Source organism: Spermophilus citellus (assembly GCF_964194105.1).
Source record: "Spermophilus citellus genome assembly, chromosome: 5".
In the NCBI taxonomy this organism is placed as follows: domain Eukaryota; kingdom Metazoa; phylum Chordata; class Mammalia; order Rodentia; family Sciuridae; genus Spermophilus; species Spermophilus citellus.
In genome coordinates, this window is record NC_138186.1 from 10502879 (window position 1) to 10521731 (window position 18853).

The following is an 18853-nucleotide window of genomic DNA, read 5'->3' on the forward strand; positions in this document are numbered from 1 at the left end:
GTGCTGGGGACAAACCTGACAAAGGTCGCATGGTGAAGGTCCTTGAATGGCTCTCTCAGGGACTTGGTGTATTCTGTTAAGCAAGGGGCAGTAACTGGAAGGTGTCTAATTGGAGAAGTATCTGACTAGAGCCGTTCTCTGGGAGGAAGATTCTGATGAGCAGGGGGTGGAGGAGATGGAGGGAGTTGGCGGGCAGGTGCCAGGTAAGGGGCTAACCCAGTAGGAAGGTGTGACTATTGAGAACTGAACCAGGGCAGCAGGACCAGCCTGATTGGAGGCTGGGGCAGGGCTGTTGAGAGCCACAGCCAAAGGGGCCCCAGCAAACTTCCAGCTGCCAGCAACATCTAGCTGATTGGCTCCTCTGCGTGATGTTCATTGGGCTGTTTCCCTGCCCTTCAGACTGCCAGCTGATGATTGGCTCACAGTGGCCCCAGCAACATCTAGCTGATTGGCTCCTCTGCGGTGATGTTCATTGGGCTGTTTCCCTGCCCTTCAGACTGCCAGCTGATGATTGGCTCACAGCGGCCCCAGCAACATCTAGCTGATTGGCTCCTCCACGGAGCTGCTCATTGGAGGACTTCTTTGGCTCCACCCACGCGACCCAGCCAATCAGCCTCAAGAGCAGGAGGATTGTGGGAGGTGGTGAGGTTTGTGTGGGGGTGAGAGGCTTGGGGAAGCCGGTGGTGGCAGTTGGGCTCTGAGGGGTTTTTCCTGAGGAGCTGTTTTGTTTGGCATTTGTAGTTCTAAAAATAAAGTTAGTTTCTTTTGACAAGTGGCTCCTGAATTGTGCCCAGCCAGACTGCGGCACAGGGCCAACTTCAACTTCTTAGGTTTGCTTTCTGATTTCTTATTTTTGGTACCAGGAATTGAATCCTGGGGTTCTTAACCACTGATCCACATCCTCAGTGCTTTTAATTTTTTATTTGGAGGCTGGCTTTGAACTTGCAATCCTCCTGCTTTAGCCTCACAAGCCACTGGGATTACAGGTGTGAGCCACCACGCCTGGCATCGGGTTTGCTTTCTAATTTTTAAGTGACCTATAATAATTATGGGCTAGGTTTGACGCTCTGCCATTATGTTTTGAAATGTGTGATTGGTTTTAAACAAGCACCCCCACCCCTGATTGTCATTGTGGACTGGGTCCCATGAGTGATGCAGCTGGTCCTGGACTGGGGCTTTGGACCTGGACCAGCTGGGTTTGAAATCCCAGCTCAACCTTTTCTAGGCCAGGAGGGCTTTAGCACGTCACTTAACTTCCCATGGGCTCCTCAGCTTCCTCATCTGCACTTGATCTTGGCCAAAAGGCGGAGAAGCAATCCGTTTCCTCATCTGTAAAGTGAGAATAATTATAATCACTCTCCTGAGTTTCATGAGGATTAGGGAAAAGATGTTAATAACGGTCATTTTTTGAGCACTTGTGTGCTAAATGCTGGGCTGGGCACCTTTATATCCATGATACATTTAATCATTCGGCCACCTTATTAGGAATGCACGCTAGTCAGCCGGGGATCGCAGGTATGATGGCAGCCATAGACTCCATCGCCTGATGACCTCATGGCTTTCTTACTGTGTGTAAGTACGCTCTGTGATGTCCATGCAATGTCAAAATTCCCTAATTCAATCCCCTAATGGCGCATTTCTCAGAACATGTCCCCAAAGTTAAGCAAAACATGACAGTATTTTTATTTTGTAAGAAAAGGAAGTTTTTATGGTTTGGATCTGAAATAGCCCCCAAAAGCCTGTGTGTTGATGACTTGGTCCCCAGGGCAGCAGTGTTCAGAGGTGGGGCCTTGGCAGAGGAAGGATTACGAGGGCTCTGACATCATCAGTGAATTAACAGAGGGGATCTTAACCCACTGGTCTACGGAGGCCGTGGAAACTTGAGGTGGTTGGACTTGTTGGAGGAGGTACGTCACCGGGGTGTGTGCTCTTCTGGGAACCTTGGTCCCTTCCTCCCTCTCTCTCTCTCTCTCTTTTTGCTCCCTGATCACCACGAGGTGAATACCTCTGTCCTGCCCCACGCGACCTGCCTTGTTGTGCTGCTTCATCAAAGGCCTAAAAGTAACGAGGCCAACTGACCATGGACTGAAACTATGGGTCCAAAGAAATCTTTCCTCCTTTAAGTTGATTGTCTCAGGCGTTTTCTAACGATGATGGGCGGCTGAGTCACAGAGGGGTCATGCCTTTCCCGAGTGGTGGAGCTGGGGTCAAGTCCAGGTTTACCTAACTCCCAAGGCTGGGCTGACACCGTGCCCAACACCACGTCCAGGTATTATCACTATTGTTAACCACAATCCACCCCTGCCCACCAGGTGGAAGGGGTGGACAACGTGGTGGTGAGGACACCTGGTCCTGGCACAGCGCCAGGACACGTGATCTGTCCTTTCTGCCTTCCTGCTGATTTGCAGTTTGGATAGGTTGATCCCATTAGGACGTTTCCAGAAAGCAGGGCATGAGACTGGAAGGTTGGGGAGATGGGGAATTGCCAGGCAGTAGAGGATGGGCAGATAAGAGCAAGGTCCCAGTGAAGGGAAAGGCCCAGGAAGGGAGGTGAAATGACCTGTCCCCTCCTCACCATGGTGAGCACGGCTGGCCCTGTGGCTATACAGTCAGTGGCTGGAGCACCCAAAGGGCCTGGCCGGCAGAAGAGAGAGTGTGGAGACACACACATATTTGTTCCCAGGCTTCTGCCCCTGCCTGGGTGCTTTGGATCTTTAGGACATGGTCTGTTTGAACTGACGGTTTGGTTTTCATACCTGAGCGAGTGTGTGGAGGTGGGAGGTGTGGGAGGAGTGGGGAGGCTACACTCAAAGGGGCCATAGTGAGGCGCGCTGCCTGGGCTTGGGCTCCAGAAGACCTTTGAGTGTGTGTGTGTGTGCGCGCGTATGTGCGTGCGTGCGTGTGCATGTGGATATGTGTGTGCAAAAAGGAATAGATCTTCATCAGTCAGCCACTTGTCCTGATTAGCAGGGGCAGGGACTCCTCAGTGTTCAGGAAACAAGTGGACCAGTTTTCTGAAACAAACGCAGCTGTAATCCCAGCAACTCAGGAGGCTGAGGCAGGAGGATTGCAAATTCAAGGCCAGCTTCAGCAATTCAGCAAGACCCTGTCTCAAAATAAAAATAAATTAATAAATAAAAAAGGGTTGGGGATGCAGCTCAGTGGCAGAGCACCCTTGGTTTAATCCCAAGTACTACCCACCAAAAAAAGTGTTTGATAAGAGAAACACATGCTTTGTGAACATTTCAACCATCAGAGCAATACACAGGGGGATAGTAAAGTCCTGGTTCATCCTCCCCCACCCCAAAATAATCACTGACTTTGAAGTGGGAAAAAGGGGGCTTTGCCTCTTATAATCTATGGTTTTAGGTAACTTGGGAGAATGTTTAAATAAATGCTTATGGAGTGAAGTTGAATGTGGTGTAGAGGGAAGAGTAAGATTTCAGAGCCTAAGCAGGTTCTGCCACCAACAGGCTGGGTCACAGGGTCTTTCACTTAAGACCCCTGCCTGGGCCCATTAGGACAGGGGATCCTGAGGCAGGGAGATGCATTCTGGCCCAGTCCCACGGCTCCCACAAGGCATCTGCTCCCAGCCCTCTCCCATCAGCCTTGGGTTTGGGTTTTGACATTCTTTGCCTCTAGGATCTGAACCACGCCTCGTAAGCCTCTCTGACTTGACCACGTGACTATTGAGTGGGCCCTCTCTCTGGTTCAACCTCACAGAGCTTCCACAGGAAGTCTGTGTTAACTTGGGCAAGTAATCTATAACACAAGGGTTAGATATTAATAGTAACCATGTATGGAGCACTAATATGATCCAGGCGTTACGCTAAGCACTGCAGATGAACTGTCAATCATCAATTCCCCTCAACATGCATATGAGATAGGGTTTAAAAAGCACAGCAGGGCTGGGGGGTTCAGCTCGGAGGCAGAGCACTTGCCTGCCTAGCAGGCATGAGGCCCTGGCTTCCATCTGCAAAGAGAAAGAGTGGAAATAAAACCAGCTTTAATCCCTAGACACATTCAGTTTCTTTATATTGCCATTTTCCAAAGGATATTTTATAAGCACCAGTGCATGTTGAAGAACATTTTGGCCTAAGATCTCTGATTGTCAAGTTATGAGTGGAGTATTTCAGTTTCAAAGCTCCAGATCCCTTTCTGATTCCAAAGCATGTAAGTGTACAAAATTTCATTCCAAACAAGTAATAAAATTAAAATAGTTTATCCACAATAAAATCTGGGAATATGAAACAACATTTATTTTCCCCGGAGCTTGCTTATTAAGACAAATTCCCCCAATTCACTTTCAATTGTGGAAAAAAAAAAATCAGAAACCAAGTATCAGGCAATTCTCAGTTGCAACAACAGTGACTAAAACAATATATTGGCTGACAGCTACTGAGAAACCCAGAGCCGGGGCTGGCTGCCTGCGGTCCAGGGGTGTCAGCAAAGAACCCATTTCCTTTTCTCCTCTACCTCCGCGGTTCTGCTCTATCCCCTGGCTAGCTCATCTCACGGTCACAAGATCACTGTCTGAACTGCTCGCGTCAAGCTTCCCGATTCCTCTGTTGATGAAGGAGTCACTCAAAGAAGAGGAAGCTTCCTTCCCAGAAGTCCCCAGAGATGTCACTGGACTGAACCAATCTCTGTGGCCAGAGGGAAGGACCAGGCGGATGGCTTATCCTGGCACCCACAGACTTCCACGGCAGGAGTTTCCAGGGGTAGGTGTTGGCCCCATATTGAGCAGCTGTGCTTCGCAGACTTTGCAGAAGCAGGGTGGTGTAGAGAGAGGGCAGTAGAGGGGAATGGAGTGACAGGGAACCGTCATCAATCAACCTGTAGGCACAGGTTGTTGGGATTTAGCAAGAGCTCTCACCAACCACAAGTGTCTAGGGGAGAAAAACGGAAAATCCTGGCCAGGTTCTCTGAGTCATTCCAGAGCCTTCTTCCTCCTCCAGAGCGGGAGGACACACTCCTCCAGGCCTCTCTGAGAGCCTCAGGCTGAATGTACTTTTTCTTATGTTTATCTGAAGTTCTAACTGTGGGCTGCTGCCTCTCCATGCAATGGGGGGTGGGCCCTCCCTGGCAGACCCTTAGAAGACCACAGATGCTGGGGTCCCAGCAGTGGGGGACGGCCAGGAACCACCTGCCAGAAGTTTCTTCTCTGTTCACAGCACCCTGCAAACTGGCTGTATGTAATCCCATGGAGCTCCCAATTTTTTTTTGGGGGGGGAGGGGTACCAGGGATTGAACTCAGGGGCACTCGACCACTGAGCCACATCCCCAGCCCTATTTTCTATTTTATTTAGAGACAGGGTCTCACTGAGTTGCTTAGCGCTTCGCTTTTGCTGAGGCTGGCTTTGAACTCGAAACCCTCCTGCCTCAGCCTCCGGAGCTGCTGGGATTACAGGTGTGCACCATGGTGCCCGGTCCAGAATGTTTTGTTGCTCAGTTTTTCATTCAACTTTATTCATTCCCTTGTCACTCCCTCATATTTCAAGTTACTTATTGATTGCTTACCAGGTGCCAGGAGGTATTGTATATCTGGAGCTGACTGAATTCAGTAAAAGACTCAGTCACCATCATAGCAGTGGAGGAGTTAGAAATGAACACATTTACACTTTAAAGTTAGGAAATGATACATGCTGTGAAGAAAAACAAAGCAAAATCAGGGCAGGGTTTCCCTGCTGCTTGGGATACAGTGGTAAGAAGCCAATATGGTGCCTCAGAGTTCAGGGCATAGAGGAATCTCTAAATAATTAATTATCTACTTGATTGAATGGACCTGGAGTTGAGGCTCTCTGGGTCCTTCCCTGGAAGCAAGCTTGTTCAGTTCAGGGCAGACTAAGCAAGAACTCTTTGGCTTCCAAATGAGGGGTTAAGGTTGGGTGCAGAGGTGTATGCTCCTAATCCCAGTGGTTTGAGAGGCTGAGGCAGGAGGGTTGTGAGTTCAAAGCCAGCCTCAGCAATTTATCAAGGCCCTAAGCAACTCAGTGAGACTCTGTGTCTTCATAGAATATAAAAAGGGCTGGGGATTTGGCTCAGTGATTAAGCACCCCTGGGTTCAATCCCCAGTACCCCCCCCCCAAAAAAAAAAGTGGTATTGATGGTGGTTAAAAAAGCCCTACTCCTTAAAACAGAAAGGGAAAAATAAGCAAAATAATAAGTATATATAATATGAGCTTGCCTTTGAATTCTTTGCACATACATCGACAGCTTTATGAATGGTTTATGAACGGAGAGGTGGTCCTGAGGGTTCAGTTGCTCCTGTGGTCAATGAGCGTCTTTTCCTCATGAGCCCGACCCGCTGTCTTTCCTGCGCTGGGGGCTGGGTGGGGAAGGCCATCAGAGACAGGGACTGGAGGCTCCAGTATGTCCCACACAAGCGGTGACCTACATGTTTATGTGGAGATTAGGAGTAGAATGAGTTGTCACAGAAAATATGTGCTTTGTGTATTTTGAAGATAAGTATTTTTTTTTTATTGCTAATTAGGGTTGGGCTCCCACACATCTGTCGTGCCGGTATGTCAGATTCGTTTGTCCTTTCCAGCCCAACTGCCTCAGTTAATCTTTCTCTGTTCACTCTGCGCTACAGTCTGGCTCTAAGTCAGACTGCTAGGCCCTCCGGCCGTCGGATGCCTACTTAGGGAAACCTTGAATTTTCAAGCTGATTCCAGGGTTTGGATCCTGTTCCAGAACATCTCATTTGGCAAATCCAAGAACTGGACTCATCTCAGCGCACTTTTGAAATGTGGAAGTGGGGGGCTATGTCCCACTCACCCTTTCTTGCGCTCGATCTCTCCACTGTCCCCACAAAAATTGAATGATTCCCTTTCGTGATGCCCACATAAGACCCTCATACAGAGGTGGCAGCATCCGTGATTCAATATTAATTTTATCTCAACGGCTTGGTGACCCACCCACCAGAGGCCGACTTTCCCCACCAGCCACGTAGCTTTTAGAGCCCGGGGCCAGGCTCTGTTCAGGTACCTCTCTTCAGTACTCAGTATTTTTCCCGGAACACTTTTGGGGCTCCTGGTGAGATGCCATGAAGGGACTTATTCTTTAAACATGGCTATGGATTAGACATGAGGTGACCCTAAAAGCTCAAGTGTGAGATAGTCCAACAAAGTTCAGAGGTGAGATGATATGGGTTTGAGAGCCTTAACCTAACCAGTGCGTTAATCCACTGGTGGGTTAACTGGGTGGAGGTAGGTAGGGTGTGCCACAGGGTGTGTGCCTTTGGAGTTTATATTCATTCCTGGTGAGCAGATCTCTCTCTCTCTCTCTCTCTCTCTCTCTCTCTCTCTCTCTCTCTCTCTGCTTCCTAGTTGCCATGTCCGGAGCTACTTTCTTCTACCCCTGCACTTCTGCCTTGATGTTTGCTTCGCCTCCGGCTCAGAGCAATGGAGTCCATTGTCTTTGGACGGAGACCTTTGAAATCGTGAGCCCCAAATAAGCTTTTCCTCCCCTGGGTTGTTCTTGCCAGGTTTTTGGTCACAGTAACGAAAAGCAAGCACTAAATAAAATACTTAATGATTTTTAATCAGATCTCATCTGACTCATATGGTTCTGTTAAGACAAGCAGGATCCAATCCCCATGTCTAAGAAAATCCAAACGATGGTAAATTTAGTATCAAGAAAAAAAAAAAAGCTGTTATTGACAGTGTTTTTCCCTAAAGAGTGAGTTTTAATAGCATCGTTCCGTTTTAATAGCAGAATCTTTGGAAACCTGAGTGTCCCCTGATTGTAAATTTGAGAAGTATTATCTTCAAGAAAATGTGTTCCAATGTAAATAGTATTCTGACCTTCAAAATAATAATAAAAACAATGCTGACATCTGTGGTTCATTATGTTACTAACACGGGACTATCATAACTATCTTATTATTCGATCCTAAAAGGAATAGTCAGAGATAATTATTACAATTACAGTCATTTAAAAAGGGAGGGAAGTGAATGAATTAGATCGTTCCAACCCACATATCTAGCAGTTAGAGGACTGGGGGGATGAACCAGGCCTGCCTTCAAAAACCCCACATGCTGTTGTCAAGGACAGAGAGAGGTGAGGGGTGGCACTGATGGGGGACATGGAGGTGTCTTGGGGTCACCCTCCCAAGCGGGTGACCTTTAGAGCATTTCAATAGTCCTCATGAAGCCGTCAGAGAATCTACAGGCCGGCGATGGCTGGTGGAGAGCAAGGCTGGGCCAGGAGGCGGGGATTTCATGTCCTCCTAGATCTTGTCTTCAGTGTAATTCAATCTATACTTGTCACCCCATATCCTTGCAGATATATGGCCTCCGATGGGCCCCAGTGATAAGTCCGAGGCCAGGGAAGGGGAGGAATCAGGCCAGCCGCCTACACCCTCCCGAGGCTGGCTGACTCTTCTGCCTTCAGCTGCCTGTGGCTGTTTATTCCACTTCCCTCCGTGAAGATTTTTCAGTGACTAGAACCAGGCTCATCTCCCAAATGAGCTCAGGCTAAGAATAAACGCAGCCCTGGTGAACAGTCATTGAAAACAGCTGCCGTAGGATGCTAACAACCGCAGGCCCATCGTAGTCCCATCCAGTCTCCGGGGCCAGATGCATCTCAGGTCTCAGATTTACCAGCCCACCTAACGCCCCCATCCCCCAGGGGGGTCACTCTCAGCATTGCTCAATCAGGTGTCTTATGATTTCTGCAGCCAAAGGATGGCGAGGTGCACGGAATGAGGTAGAGTCTATAAATAGGCTCCCATCAGTTCAGGTCGAGTCTTGACACCGGTGAGTTATGCAACGACTCCTGGTTTGGAGGCTTCTTGGATTTCAGACTTGTGGGTAAGAATAATGGGCTCTTCTCCTCTTTGTGCCACTGCCAGCTCATTTTTTTTCCTTATTACTCAACTGGACTTGACAATGGCCAGCACTGGAGCCTTTAGAAAGACCTTCTGCGATGTCATCATCCCCTGGAGGCCCCTGGACATGAGCAGGCCTGGTGCGTGGGCCTGAAGAGTTACCTTTAGATATTAACCGTAAAGTGGGTGTATGGAAGCTTGGCACTTTCCAAACCATGGCTGAAGTGTTTTAGACTTGAGAGGGCTAGAGGGAATTCCTGTGTGAGGCTGTTACAGAGTGTCCATTCTCAGTAAGGGACAGCCGAGGGACAGGAGAGTGCAGTATGGGCTTTGTGCTTGCAAATATCTTTTTTTTTTTTTTTTTTTTTGGTACCAGGGATTGAACTCAGGGGCACTTGACCACTGAGCCATATCCCCAGCCCTACTTTGTTTTTTATTTAGACACAGGGCCTCGCTGAGTTGCTTAGTGCCTTGCTTTTGCTGAAGCTGGTTTTGAACTCGCGATCCTCCGGCCTCAGCCTCCTGAGCCACTGGGATTACGTGCTAGGCAAGAGGGGCCCAGGGTGGGGATGCCCCACCATGCCTGGCTGCTGGAAATAGTTGTTTTAGCAGGTGACATAGGGCTGGGCTTATAAAACTAAGGTTTGGGGTCTGAATGAAAAGTCACTGCAAGTTGTTGAGGCAGATTGATAGGAGGAAACTGGTGCCGGGGGCAAGCACACTGCTCGCTGCTGAATGGACCAGCCTTGCCCACACTGGAAGCTCGGCTCTGTGACGTCCTTTGCCCAGCTGCCCTTCCTGCTCTCCTTCCTGGGGAACATCCCCACTCATCTTTTAGGACCCAGTGCAAATGTCACCTGCTTTACAGGAGCTTCCCCTGCCCTCCCTAGGGAGCATCAACTGCTCTCTGCTCTGTGACCCACAAGCCTCTGAAGGCCCCTGACAGCATTTTCCCTCATTCCAAGATCTTCCAAGACTGGTAGGAAGCGGTTTTGTTTTTGCTTTTTGGTGCTGAGACTGGAACCCAGGGCCTTATCCATGCCAGTGTGAGCTCTGTCACTGTACTACACCCCAAGTTTCCTGTCCCCTTCCCCGCCTCCTGCCTTTTTGGACTGACATCTGGCCCAATGCTTGGACCACCAGAATACTAGCAAGGCTGGGATGGAGCTCCGTGGTAGAGCACCTGCTAGTGTGTGCAAGGTTCTGGGTTTGATCCCCAACACCACCAAAACGGGGAAAAAAATACTAACTAATGTAATTATTAGTTAAAAAACACTTATCTGTCTTCTACCATCCATTAATATTTTCTGAGTAACCTGGGGTTCTTTTATATTTATTTTTTAGTTATACACAACACTTTTTATTTTTGTCTATTTATTTTTATGTGCTGCTGAGAACCGAACCCAGGGCCCCGCACATGCTAGGCGAGCGTTCTACCACTGAGCCACAACCCCAGCCCCAGCACCCTGCTTTCTAATTCTTATTTTTGTGCTGCTGGTTATCGAATCCAAGGCCTTGCGCATGCCAGCCAAGTGCTGTGTCACTGAGCGAGACCAAAGGTCAAATCTATATCATTGGAATGATAAATTTTAGTTGGACCAAGTTTGGAACACAGGAGTTACCACTATCCACCAGTGAACCATGGACCTATGTGGAAATATGACTCATTAAAATGTTGAGATAGAAGTTGTGAGGTTTTGGAGCGAGTGGAACTGTATCCCTCCAAAAAGAGATGTCCAAGTTCTCACCTCTGACACCTGTGAATGTGGCCTTGTTTGGAAAAAGGGTCTTTGCGGATGTAACTGAGGTAAGGATCCTAAGATGAGATCACCCTGGATTGGGTGGGCCCTAAATCCAATGAAAGAAGTCCTTATAATACACCCAAAAGAAGACACAGAGACATGAAGGGAGAAAAGCATGGGTACACAGAGGAGGAGTTTAGAGAGATACAGCTGCAAGCCTCGAACACCGACAATTGCTGAGAGCCACCAAAATTTAGAAGAGAGGCATGGAGTAGATTCTTCATCGAAAGCTCCAGGAGGAACCAACTGTGCTGTCACCTTGATTCTGGACTTAGTAGCCTTTGGAACTGTGAGAAGAAATGCCAAGTTCATGGCAATTTGTATGGAATAATAGCAAATCAATACAGATGACACCATGGTTTCAAACATCGGCATTTTATGGCCAATGGAGATGGCCATGATAACATTGTAGCATGAAGGTTAGGAGCTCAGGGCTGAAATTCAACAGCCCGGGTATGGTCCCAACTCTGCGTCAGCTTCCTCATCTGCAAAACGAGGTGAAGTAATATCAGTACTTACCTGCTACAGGCTGCAGGTTGTGTCCCCCCAGAACTCATAAGTTGAAATCCTAACCCCTGATATGATGGTATTAGGTGGCGGAGTGTTTGATAGCTGATTAGGTCCCAAGGGCAGAGCCCTTTTGAGTTAGGTTCATGCCTTTTTAAAACAGACCTCACCGGGGTGTGGTTTTGCAAGTCTGTAATCCTAGTGGCTTGAGAGGGTGAGATAGGAGGATTGAGGGTTCACAGACAGCCCCAGTGAAAGGGAGGCTCTAAGCAACTCAGTGAGACACTGTCTCTGAATAAAATCCAAAATAGGGCTGGGAATGTGGCTCAGTGGTTGAGTGTCCCTGAGTTCAATCCCCAGTAGGAAAAAAAAAAAAAAGCCCTCAGTACTGAATCTGGTGGCACATACTTGTAATCCCAGCAACCCAGGAGGCTCAGGCAGGAGGATTGCAGGTTCCAGTCCTGCCTGGGCAATTTAGCAAGACTGTTTAGAAATAAAAAATAAAAAGGACTGGGGATGCAGCTCAGTGGTAGAGCACCCCTGGGATCAATCACACTTCAGGGTGCGGAGCCCTGAGGGGACTTGCTTGCCCCTTCCACCACTGAAGACAGGGCCATAGGTGCCATCAAAGAAGCAGAAAGCCATGGCCAACACCAAATCTACTGGTGCCTCCATCTTGGACTTTCCAGTCTCCAGAACTATTAACAATGCATTTCTGTTGTTTATGAACACTTCAGTGTATCCTAATGGGTTATAGCAGCATTTAGACTAACATGGTAGCCTTATAAAGGAGACCCTGGAGAGTTCCTTTGCCTCTTATCTGAAGTTATGCAAGACATGAACCAGACACTGAGTCTGCCAGAGCCTTAATTTTTGACTTAAAATCTTCAGAATTTAAGGGAAAAAAATAAAATTCATGGTTTAAGCTATCCAGTCTAGGAATATTTTTGTTACAGTAACCTGCAAGATCTAAGATACTACCATGTAAGTGTCTGGGACAGGGAGGTGGTGAAGATACAAAATATACACTGTGTACAATTAGTATACACAGAGGAGACACTCAATAACATTATTAGTCAATTTTTGTTAGATAGAGATAGGAGAAGAGTTTACTGGCCTGCAGATGTTACCAGGACCACCAGGGTATTTGTCTTTCAAAGTGGTATGCAAGCCAAGCACGGTGGTGGTATACCAACAAAGTCAGGAGGCTGAGACAGGAGGATAGCAAGTTTGAGGCCAGTCTCAGCAACTTAGCAAGACCCTGTCTCAAAGATAGATAGATAGATAGATAGATAGATAGATAGAGTGATCCATTGATGGAGCTGGGGATGCGGCTCAGTGGTAGAGTATTTGCTGACCATGCACAAAACAGAACCAAAAATAAAAAAAACCCAAAAATCAAAACAACAACCAACCCATCAACCAAACCAAAAAGAAAGAAAGTGGTATTTAACGCTCAAGCTGTTCAGGACTCAGCGAAGCCTGCCTTTCTTTTTAGTTCCCCCCGTGTGTAAAACCTGCTTCCTTTGTGCCATGTATTGGTATGAATCTGCAGGCATCATTAAGCTATTAGAATAATTTAATTTTAGAGCTCATCAGTCATCAAGTACCGTGATTTTTTTTTCTTTTTTTTTAATGGTGCTGGGGATTGAACCCAGGGCTATGTGCCTGGGTCTATCAGTGAGCCACACCCTTGCCTAAGGAGGATATTTTCAACATGGGAGACTTGGAGCCTTCTGGCACCTTAAATCTACTAATGGGAATCCTCAAACTCTTTTCAATATTCGACAGAAATCTAATGGAAACTGCACACCATTTATCTGTGGGAAGAAGACAGGAGGTCACTGAAATGGGAAGTTTTTGTTTTTTTGTTCTTGGTGGGATGATATTTCCTATGTGTCATAACATTGGTTATCTCACAGAATATGTAGTTTGTTTCAGAAAAAAAAAATTACAAAACAAAGGGAACACAGGTAGAATAATAAAAGAGTCTTTCCAAAGCATCCCAACCATTTAATGTTTGGTTATGGTCTTTTTAGGAGCAAATAGAGGCCCAGAGGGGTTCAATAAATTGTCTATGGTCAATTATTTAGAGCCAAAATCATTATGCAGACTTTGACTCTTAACCCAGAACTTTCTCCCAACAAACCGCCTCTTGCCGATGTCTGAGGATTCTCAGGTGTTTGGTCACTGTTACTATTCACACATGTGTTTAGGTGACCTGGCCAGCCCCTGCCACTTCATCCTCAGAGTTCACAGCCAGGTGGGGACATGCTCTTACGACTCCTTGGGCAGCAAGTCACAGAAGCCCGGCTCCAGGGGGAGGTGGGTCTGTGGCTACGATCTCAAGGGCCTCATGGCCCCCCCTTTGGGGCACAAGAACCAGCCACTCCCCGTCAGGAGCCTCCTCTCTTCCTCGCCACTTGAATCTTTATGTTTTTGCCTTTCTCTTTCCTCTCTCTTTCCCCAAAATTGACTCTTCTAGCTCCGAGTCCACAAGGGGAAATACACAGCTGATGTCTGCTCCAAGGCCAGGGGAACATTTTATGATGGACGTGAGTCAGCCAGCTCTCCAGCACTGTGATCGTATACCTGAGAGAATCAGTTTACAAGGGGGAAGAGTTTCTCCTGGCTCCTGGTTTCCAGGGTGGAAGCCCATGGTTGGTTGGCCCTGGGGCCTGTGGTGGCATCGTGCATCATGGTGGTGAGCCCATGTCGGAGCAAAGCTGTTCACCTCATGGCAGCCCCTAAGGGAAAAGAGGAAGGGCGGGCTCCCAATATTCCGTTCAAGCACCCCTGCAATGACTTATGCTCCTCCCACCAGGCCCCACCTCCTAGAGAGCCCCCCACCTCCTGTAGTATCACAGGCTGGTGGCCAGGCATTTAACACACCGGCCTTTGGGAGACATTTGCAAAAAGCAGCAGGAGACAGATACATGGAGTCCCATTTATAGACCCAGAGAGGAGCATTAAACTTTTGCACTGAGACCCGAAATATGAGTCAGGGAAGATGAAGGTCACCAGCAAGGACAGAGAGGGCCTTTCAGGGGTGGCCTTTCTGGAATTCCAGAGGAACAAAAGGGCTGGACAGAGATGCACATAGGGCGAGTGGGCCTGAGGCTGGAGGGGTGGACGGAGCCTGGATCACTAGGGCCCATGGGCCATTTTTTGTGGTACTAGGGATAGAACCCAGGAGCTTGTGCGAGCTGGTCAAGTGCTACACCACTGAACCACACCCTCCAGCCCCCTATTTGGGAAAGGATATCACCAACTTGCCCAGCCTGGCTTCAAACTTGGGATCCTCCTGCCTCAGCCTCCAGAGTAGCTGTGATTAGGGTGAGTGCCATTGTGCCATTGCTAAAGAAGTGGATCTTTTAGAACAGATGAGGGAGAAATTGGTCAAAATTTTCAACCTCTCAAGTCTGTCTAGTTCCTTGAAAGCTCTTATTGTCTGTGTTTGGCAATGTCTGTGCAAAAATATGAAAACTGAACTGCTCTGGGAGGAGTAAGGAGCTGAGCATGGGGGAGGGCGGGGGTCCTTGGTTCTCCATAAAGACATTGGAAGGGAGAGTCTGTGGCCTTTATCTCCACTTTTATTTCTTCAATCAGGGCTAATGGATCACTGTGTCATTTTGGTGGAAGAATTCAAATTTGGATCCTGGAACCAGGTTTCAGAAGAATATTTTAATGGGCTGGGGATGTGGCTGCCTAGCATGTGCCAGGCCCTGGGTTCAATCTCTAGCACCACCACCACCAGCAACAACCACCAAAAAGGAGATGATTTTAATGACCTAGTCATTCTTTCTGAACCAAAGGTTAAAGAACCAAAGAAATAATCATATAAACACTTCTTCCTCCCTCCCCTGTCTGTGAAACAAATTAACACAAACTTGGTGGCTTTAAACCACAGAAATTCATTTCCTCACCGTTCTGGAAGCCAGAAGGGCAAAACCAAGGTGTCATGGGACCGTGCTCCCTGAAGGGTCTTTTCTCACCTCATCCAGATTTTGGCGACTGTGGGTGTTCCCTAGCTTGTGGCTGCGTCACTCCAGTCTCTGCCTCCACCTTCGCCTGTCCTTCTCTGCCTACATGGTCTCTTCTCCCATCTCTTACAAGGACACTTGTTTCTGTATTCAGAGTTCAGCCAGATGACCCCGGATGATCTCATCTTTATCCCAGTTACATGTGGCGAAGATGCTTTTCCCAAGTCACGTTCACACATGATTAGTCAATGTGGGCCTATCTTTAAGAGGGACACCTTATAACCCACCACGGGGGTGTAAGACACTAACCCTGCACTTTCCAGGGTCTTCTCTGGTCATGTAGTAAGAGCAAGGAGATGTGACTGTGTTCTGGGTGTGGGAGATGGATGTCAAGGGGTCTGCATTCGGAAGCAGGGGGATGGCTGTTCGGAAGGAGTTGGCTTCTCTCAACAGCATTTGACGGAGATGCTATATAGTTTGGACTTTAAATGTCTCCCAAACTCAATGTGTTAAAGGCTGAGCCCCGGCTTGCTGCTATTGGGAGATTATGGGAACTTTCAGAGGTGGGGCCTAGTGGGGGGGTCCCTGGGTCATTAGAGCATGCCCTTGAAGGGGACTCTGGGACCCTGGTCTCCTCTTCCTTCTTTTTGCATCCTGGCCATGAAGTGAGTGGATTTTTGCTTCACAATGAGCTCCCCACCATAATATTCAGCCTCACCCCAGGTCCCAAGGCACCAGGGCCAATGAATCATGCACTGAAACCCCTGAAAATGTCTTTGTAAACCTTTTGTCTTTGTAAGTTTATTATCTCAGGATGGCAAGTTCAAAGCCTTAGTAACTTCATGAGACCCTAGGTAACTTAGCCAGACCCTGTCTCAAAATAAAAAATAAAAAGGGCTGGGGATGTGGCTCAGTGGTTAAGCACCCGTGGGTTCAATCCTGATACCAAAAAAGAGAAAAAAAAAAAAAAAAAGACAAGGCAAGTTCAAGTTCTCTAGGGCATCCCCAGCACCACCACCACCAAGGGGGGAAAAATGTAGTGCAGAGGATGTAGCTCAGTGGTAGAGAGCTTAGAGCTTGCGTAGTGTTATGGTTTAGGTACGAGGTGTCTCCCTACAGCTCATGTGTGAGTCAAGGCAAAAGGGTTTAGAGGTGAAATGATTGGGTTATGAGAGTTTAACCTCATCAGAGTGTTAATCCACTGGCAGGGATTAACTGGGTGGTAACTGTAGGCAGAGAGGTGGTGGCGGGAGGAGGTGGGCCACTAGGCATCTTTGGGGTTTATGTTTTGTCCTTTTGAGCAGAGTTCTCTCTCTCTTCCCGGTGCCATGTCTCCAGCTGCCTTCCCTGGCCACACGCTTCTGCCAAGATGTTCTGCCTCACATCAGAAGGAACGGAGGGGACCATCTATGGACTGAATCCTCGGACACCGTGAGCCCCAAATTGACTTTTCCTCCTTAAAATTGTTCTTGTCAGGTCTTTTGGTCCCAGCAGTGAAAAAGTTGACTGAAATACTCAGGGGCCCTGGGTTTGATCCTCTTCACCGAGGGGGGGGGAGTTCTATAAAATCCTTTCAGATATTTTTGTTTATGTCAGCATATTTAAAATATATTTCTCTAATAAATGAGATCAGAACATAACATTCCACTTTGTGATAATATTGTGACTTCTCGAGATGCCAAGAACATACTTGTATGTTAAATTTATAGCTACTATTCCCATATTAATCTCTGGTTTCTGTTTCACCTAACAGCTGTATATACCAATAATTTTTAAACCAATCTCTTACATGTTACACATGTAAGTTTTTTTTCAAACTTTTGCTGCTTTTAAAGCAAGCTGCAGAGCTGGATGCTGTGGCACGCTCCTCTAATCCCAGCTACTCAGGAGGCTAAGGCGGGAGGATCACAAGTTTGAGGCCAGAATGGGCAACTTAACGAGAGCCTTTCTCCAAATATGGAAAAGGGCTGTGGGTGTAGCTTGGACCGCCGAGCCTGTCCCTGGGAGGCTGTTCCTGTCCTGGCCCCTTCCTGTCTGTCTTGTTCAGCTTCCTGGCTGCTAGGAACTGAGCAGCCTTCCTCCACCACCACCCCTCCACCATGGTGCCCTGAGCAATGGAATCAGCTGCCCATGGACTGACCTCTGAAACTGTGAGCTCAAATAAAGCATTTCCTCCTCTGAGCTGTGCTTGTCAGGTATTTTGGTCACAGCAATGAAAAGTTGACTAACGCAGAGCCGGACCAGAGAGTAGTATGGCCAAGGTGTTAATATTTGGGGCTGATCTGGGGCTCAGAAGGGGGATAAGGAGGAGGAGAGGTGGTATACTGTGTACCCATGGCTTCTCCTAAGAGGAGTTCTCTTTATTGCCTCATTGCTGGCTGTTTTGTTTCTTTTGCATGTTGGGCTCATCTATATTTGAATTCTCTAAGTTGCATAATGTGATTGGACCAGCCAGTCATAGGCTAGAGTCCCTTGCTGTGGAGTAATCCTTGCTGGTGACCAGCCTTTGAACATTTGCCTTCATAAGCTCCAGTGGGCATGGTTGACCCTCCTGGGTACCATGTTGCCAAGCACATTAACTTATTCTTGATGTTGAGGATTGAATCCAGGGCCTCTCTTGTGTCAAGCGCATGCTCTACAGGTGAGCTATGCCCACAGCCCCCAAGCATGTTAAGTTTTATGTGAGGAACTTCTGGAGTCGCTAGGATGTGGCAGACACACAGGCACTTGGAAGTGTGGGGAGATTTCTGATAGGTTCTCTGAATTCCCTGCCCAGGACAGGAAAGCAGTGAGGAAGAACTGAAAAAATCCACCCAACTGGTGGCCTGGATCTGAAACAGGGTGCAGTCGTGGGAATGGAGGATAGGAAGGGGATAATAAAGATGATCACAAACGTTTATTGAGTGGTTTTGATGTACCGGGCCCTCGCAGCACTTGACATGTAGAGTTAAACCAAGTGATAAATCAATACCCCATAAAACACAATTGGCCATTGGCAATTATCCCCCTCCTCTTTCTGCTCCTGTGCTCACGAGGGAGCTGAATAAAATCCTGTTCTTTTGGGGAGAAAGGTCCTTTGTGATCCACAGTCCTGAGGTCTACCTTTGTCCTTGTCCCTCCCTTTTCCTGGCCCTTCCCTTACCACTTCTCCCCAACTTTTAAAATCAGGTTTCCTGCTACCCCATCGGCTGCACCCATACTGGGTCACCCCACCCCCATCCCGCCCCTCCCTCACCCAGGGAACAGGAGAGAGGCGGAGAGGGCGCGAGGCACCTTTATCTTCTCTTTTGTGCTTTTTATGATAACACAGGCCCACGGAAAGTACTGTTTTTGATTAACCATGTCACAGCCTAACCCCCCTCCCCCCCCTTTTTTTTGGAGACTGGGTCTCACAGTGTTGCTCAGGCTGGCCCTGAACTTCTGGCCTTGAGCAAGTCTCCTGCCTCAGTCTCCGAGTAGCTGGGACTGCAGGGCACCTCTGAGCCCAGTCCATTTCACCTGTGACACCGCTGAACTTTCTGGATCCTACTTCTGTGCACTTATGGAGGGATTGTAGAGTCTTTATTCACTAATCCTTATAACAATACCCAAGATAGGAACCACGGTTTCTCCCCATTTTATAGATGAGTGAAGAGAAGCAAAGAGATTATAAGGAATGAGATCAAGCTTTCTCAGCAAATAGGGGCACGGTCGGCGTTCAAGCTGGATGGGCAGCTTCTAGAGCTCCT

General features: G+C 47.9%; 1 long non-coding RNA gene across 1 annotated transcript; it reads left to right on the forward strand.

Moving 5' to 3' along the window:
* Window positions 1–4594: 4594 nt before the first annotated feature.
* Window positions 4595–16600, forward strand: LOC308649997. Its single transcript, XR_014022207.1, has 3 exons — window positions 4595–4721; window positions 7332–7444; window positions 16464–16600. It is a non-coding gene; the product is annotated as an uncharacterized lncRNA (long non-coding RNA).
* Window positions 16601–18853: the final 2253 nt, after the last annotated feature.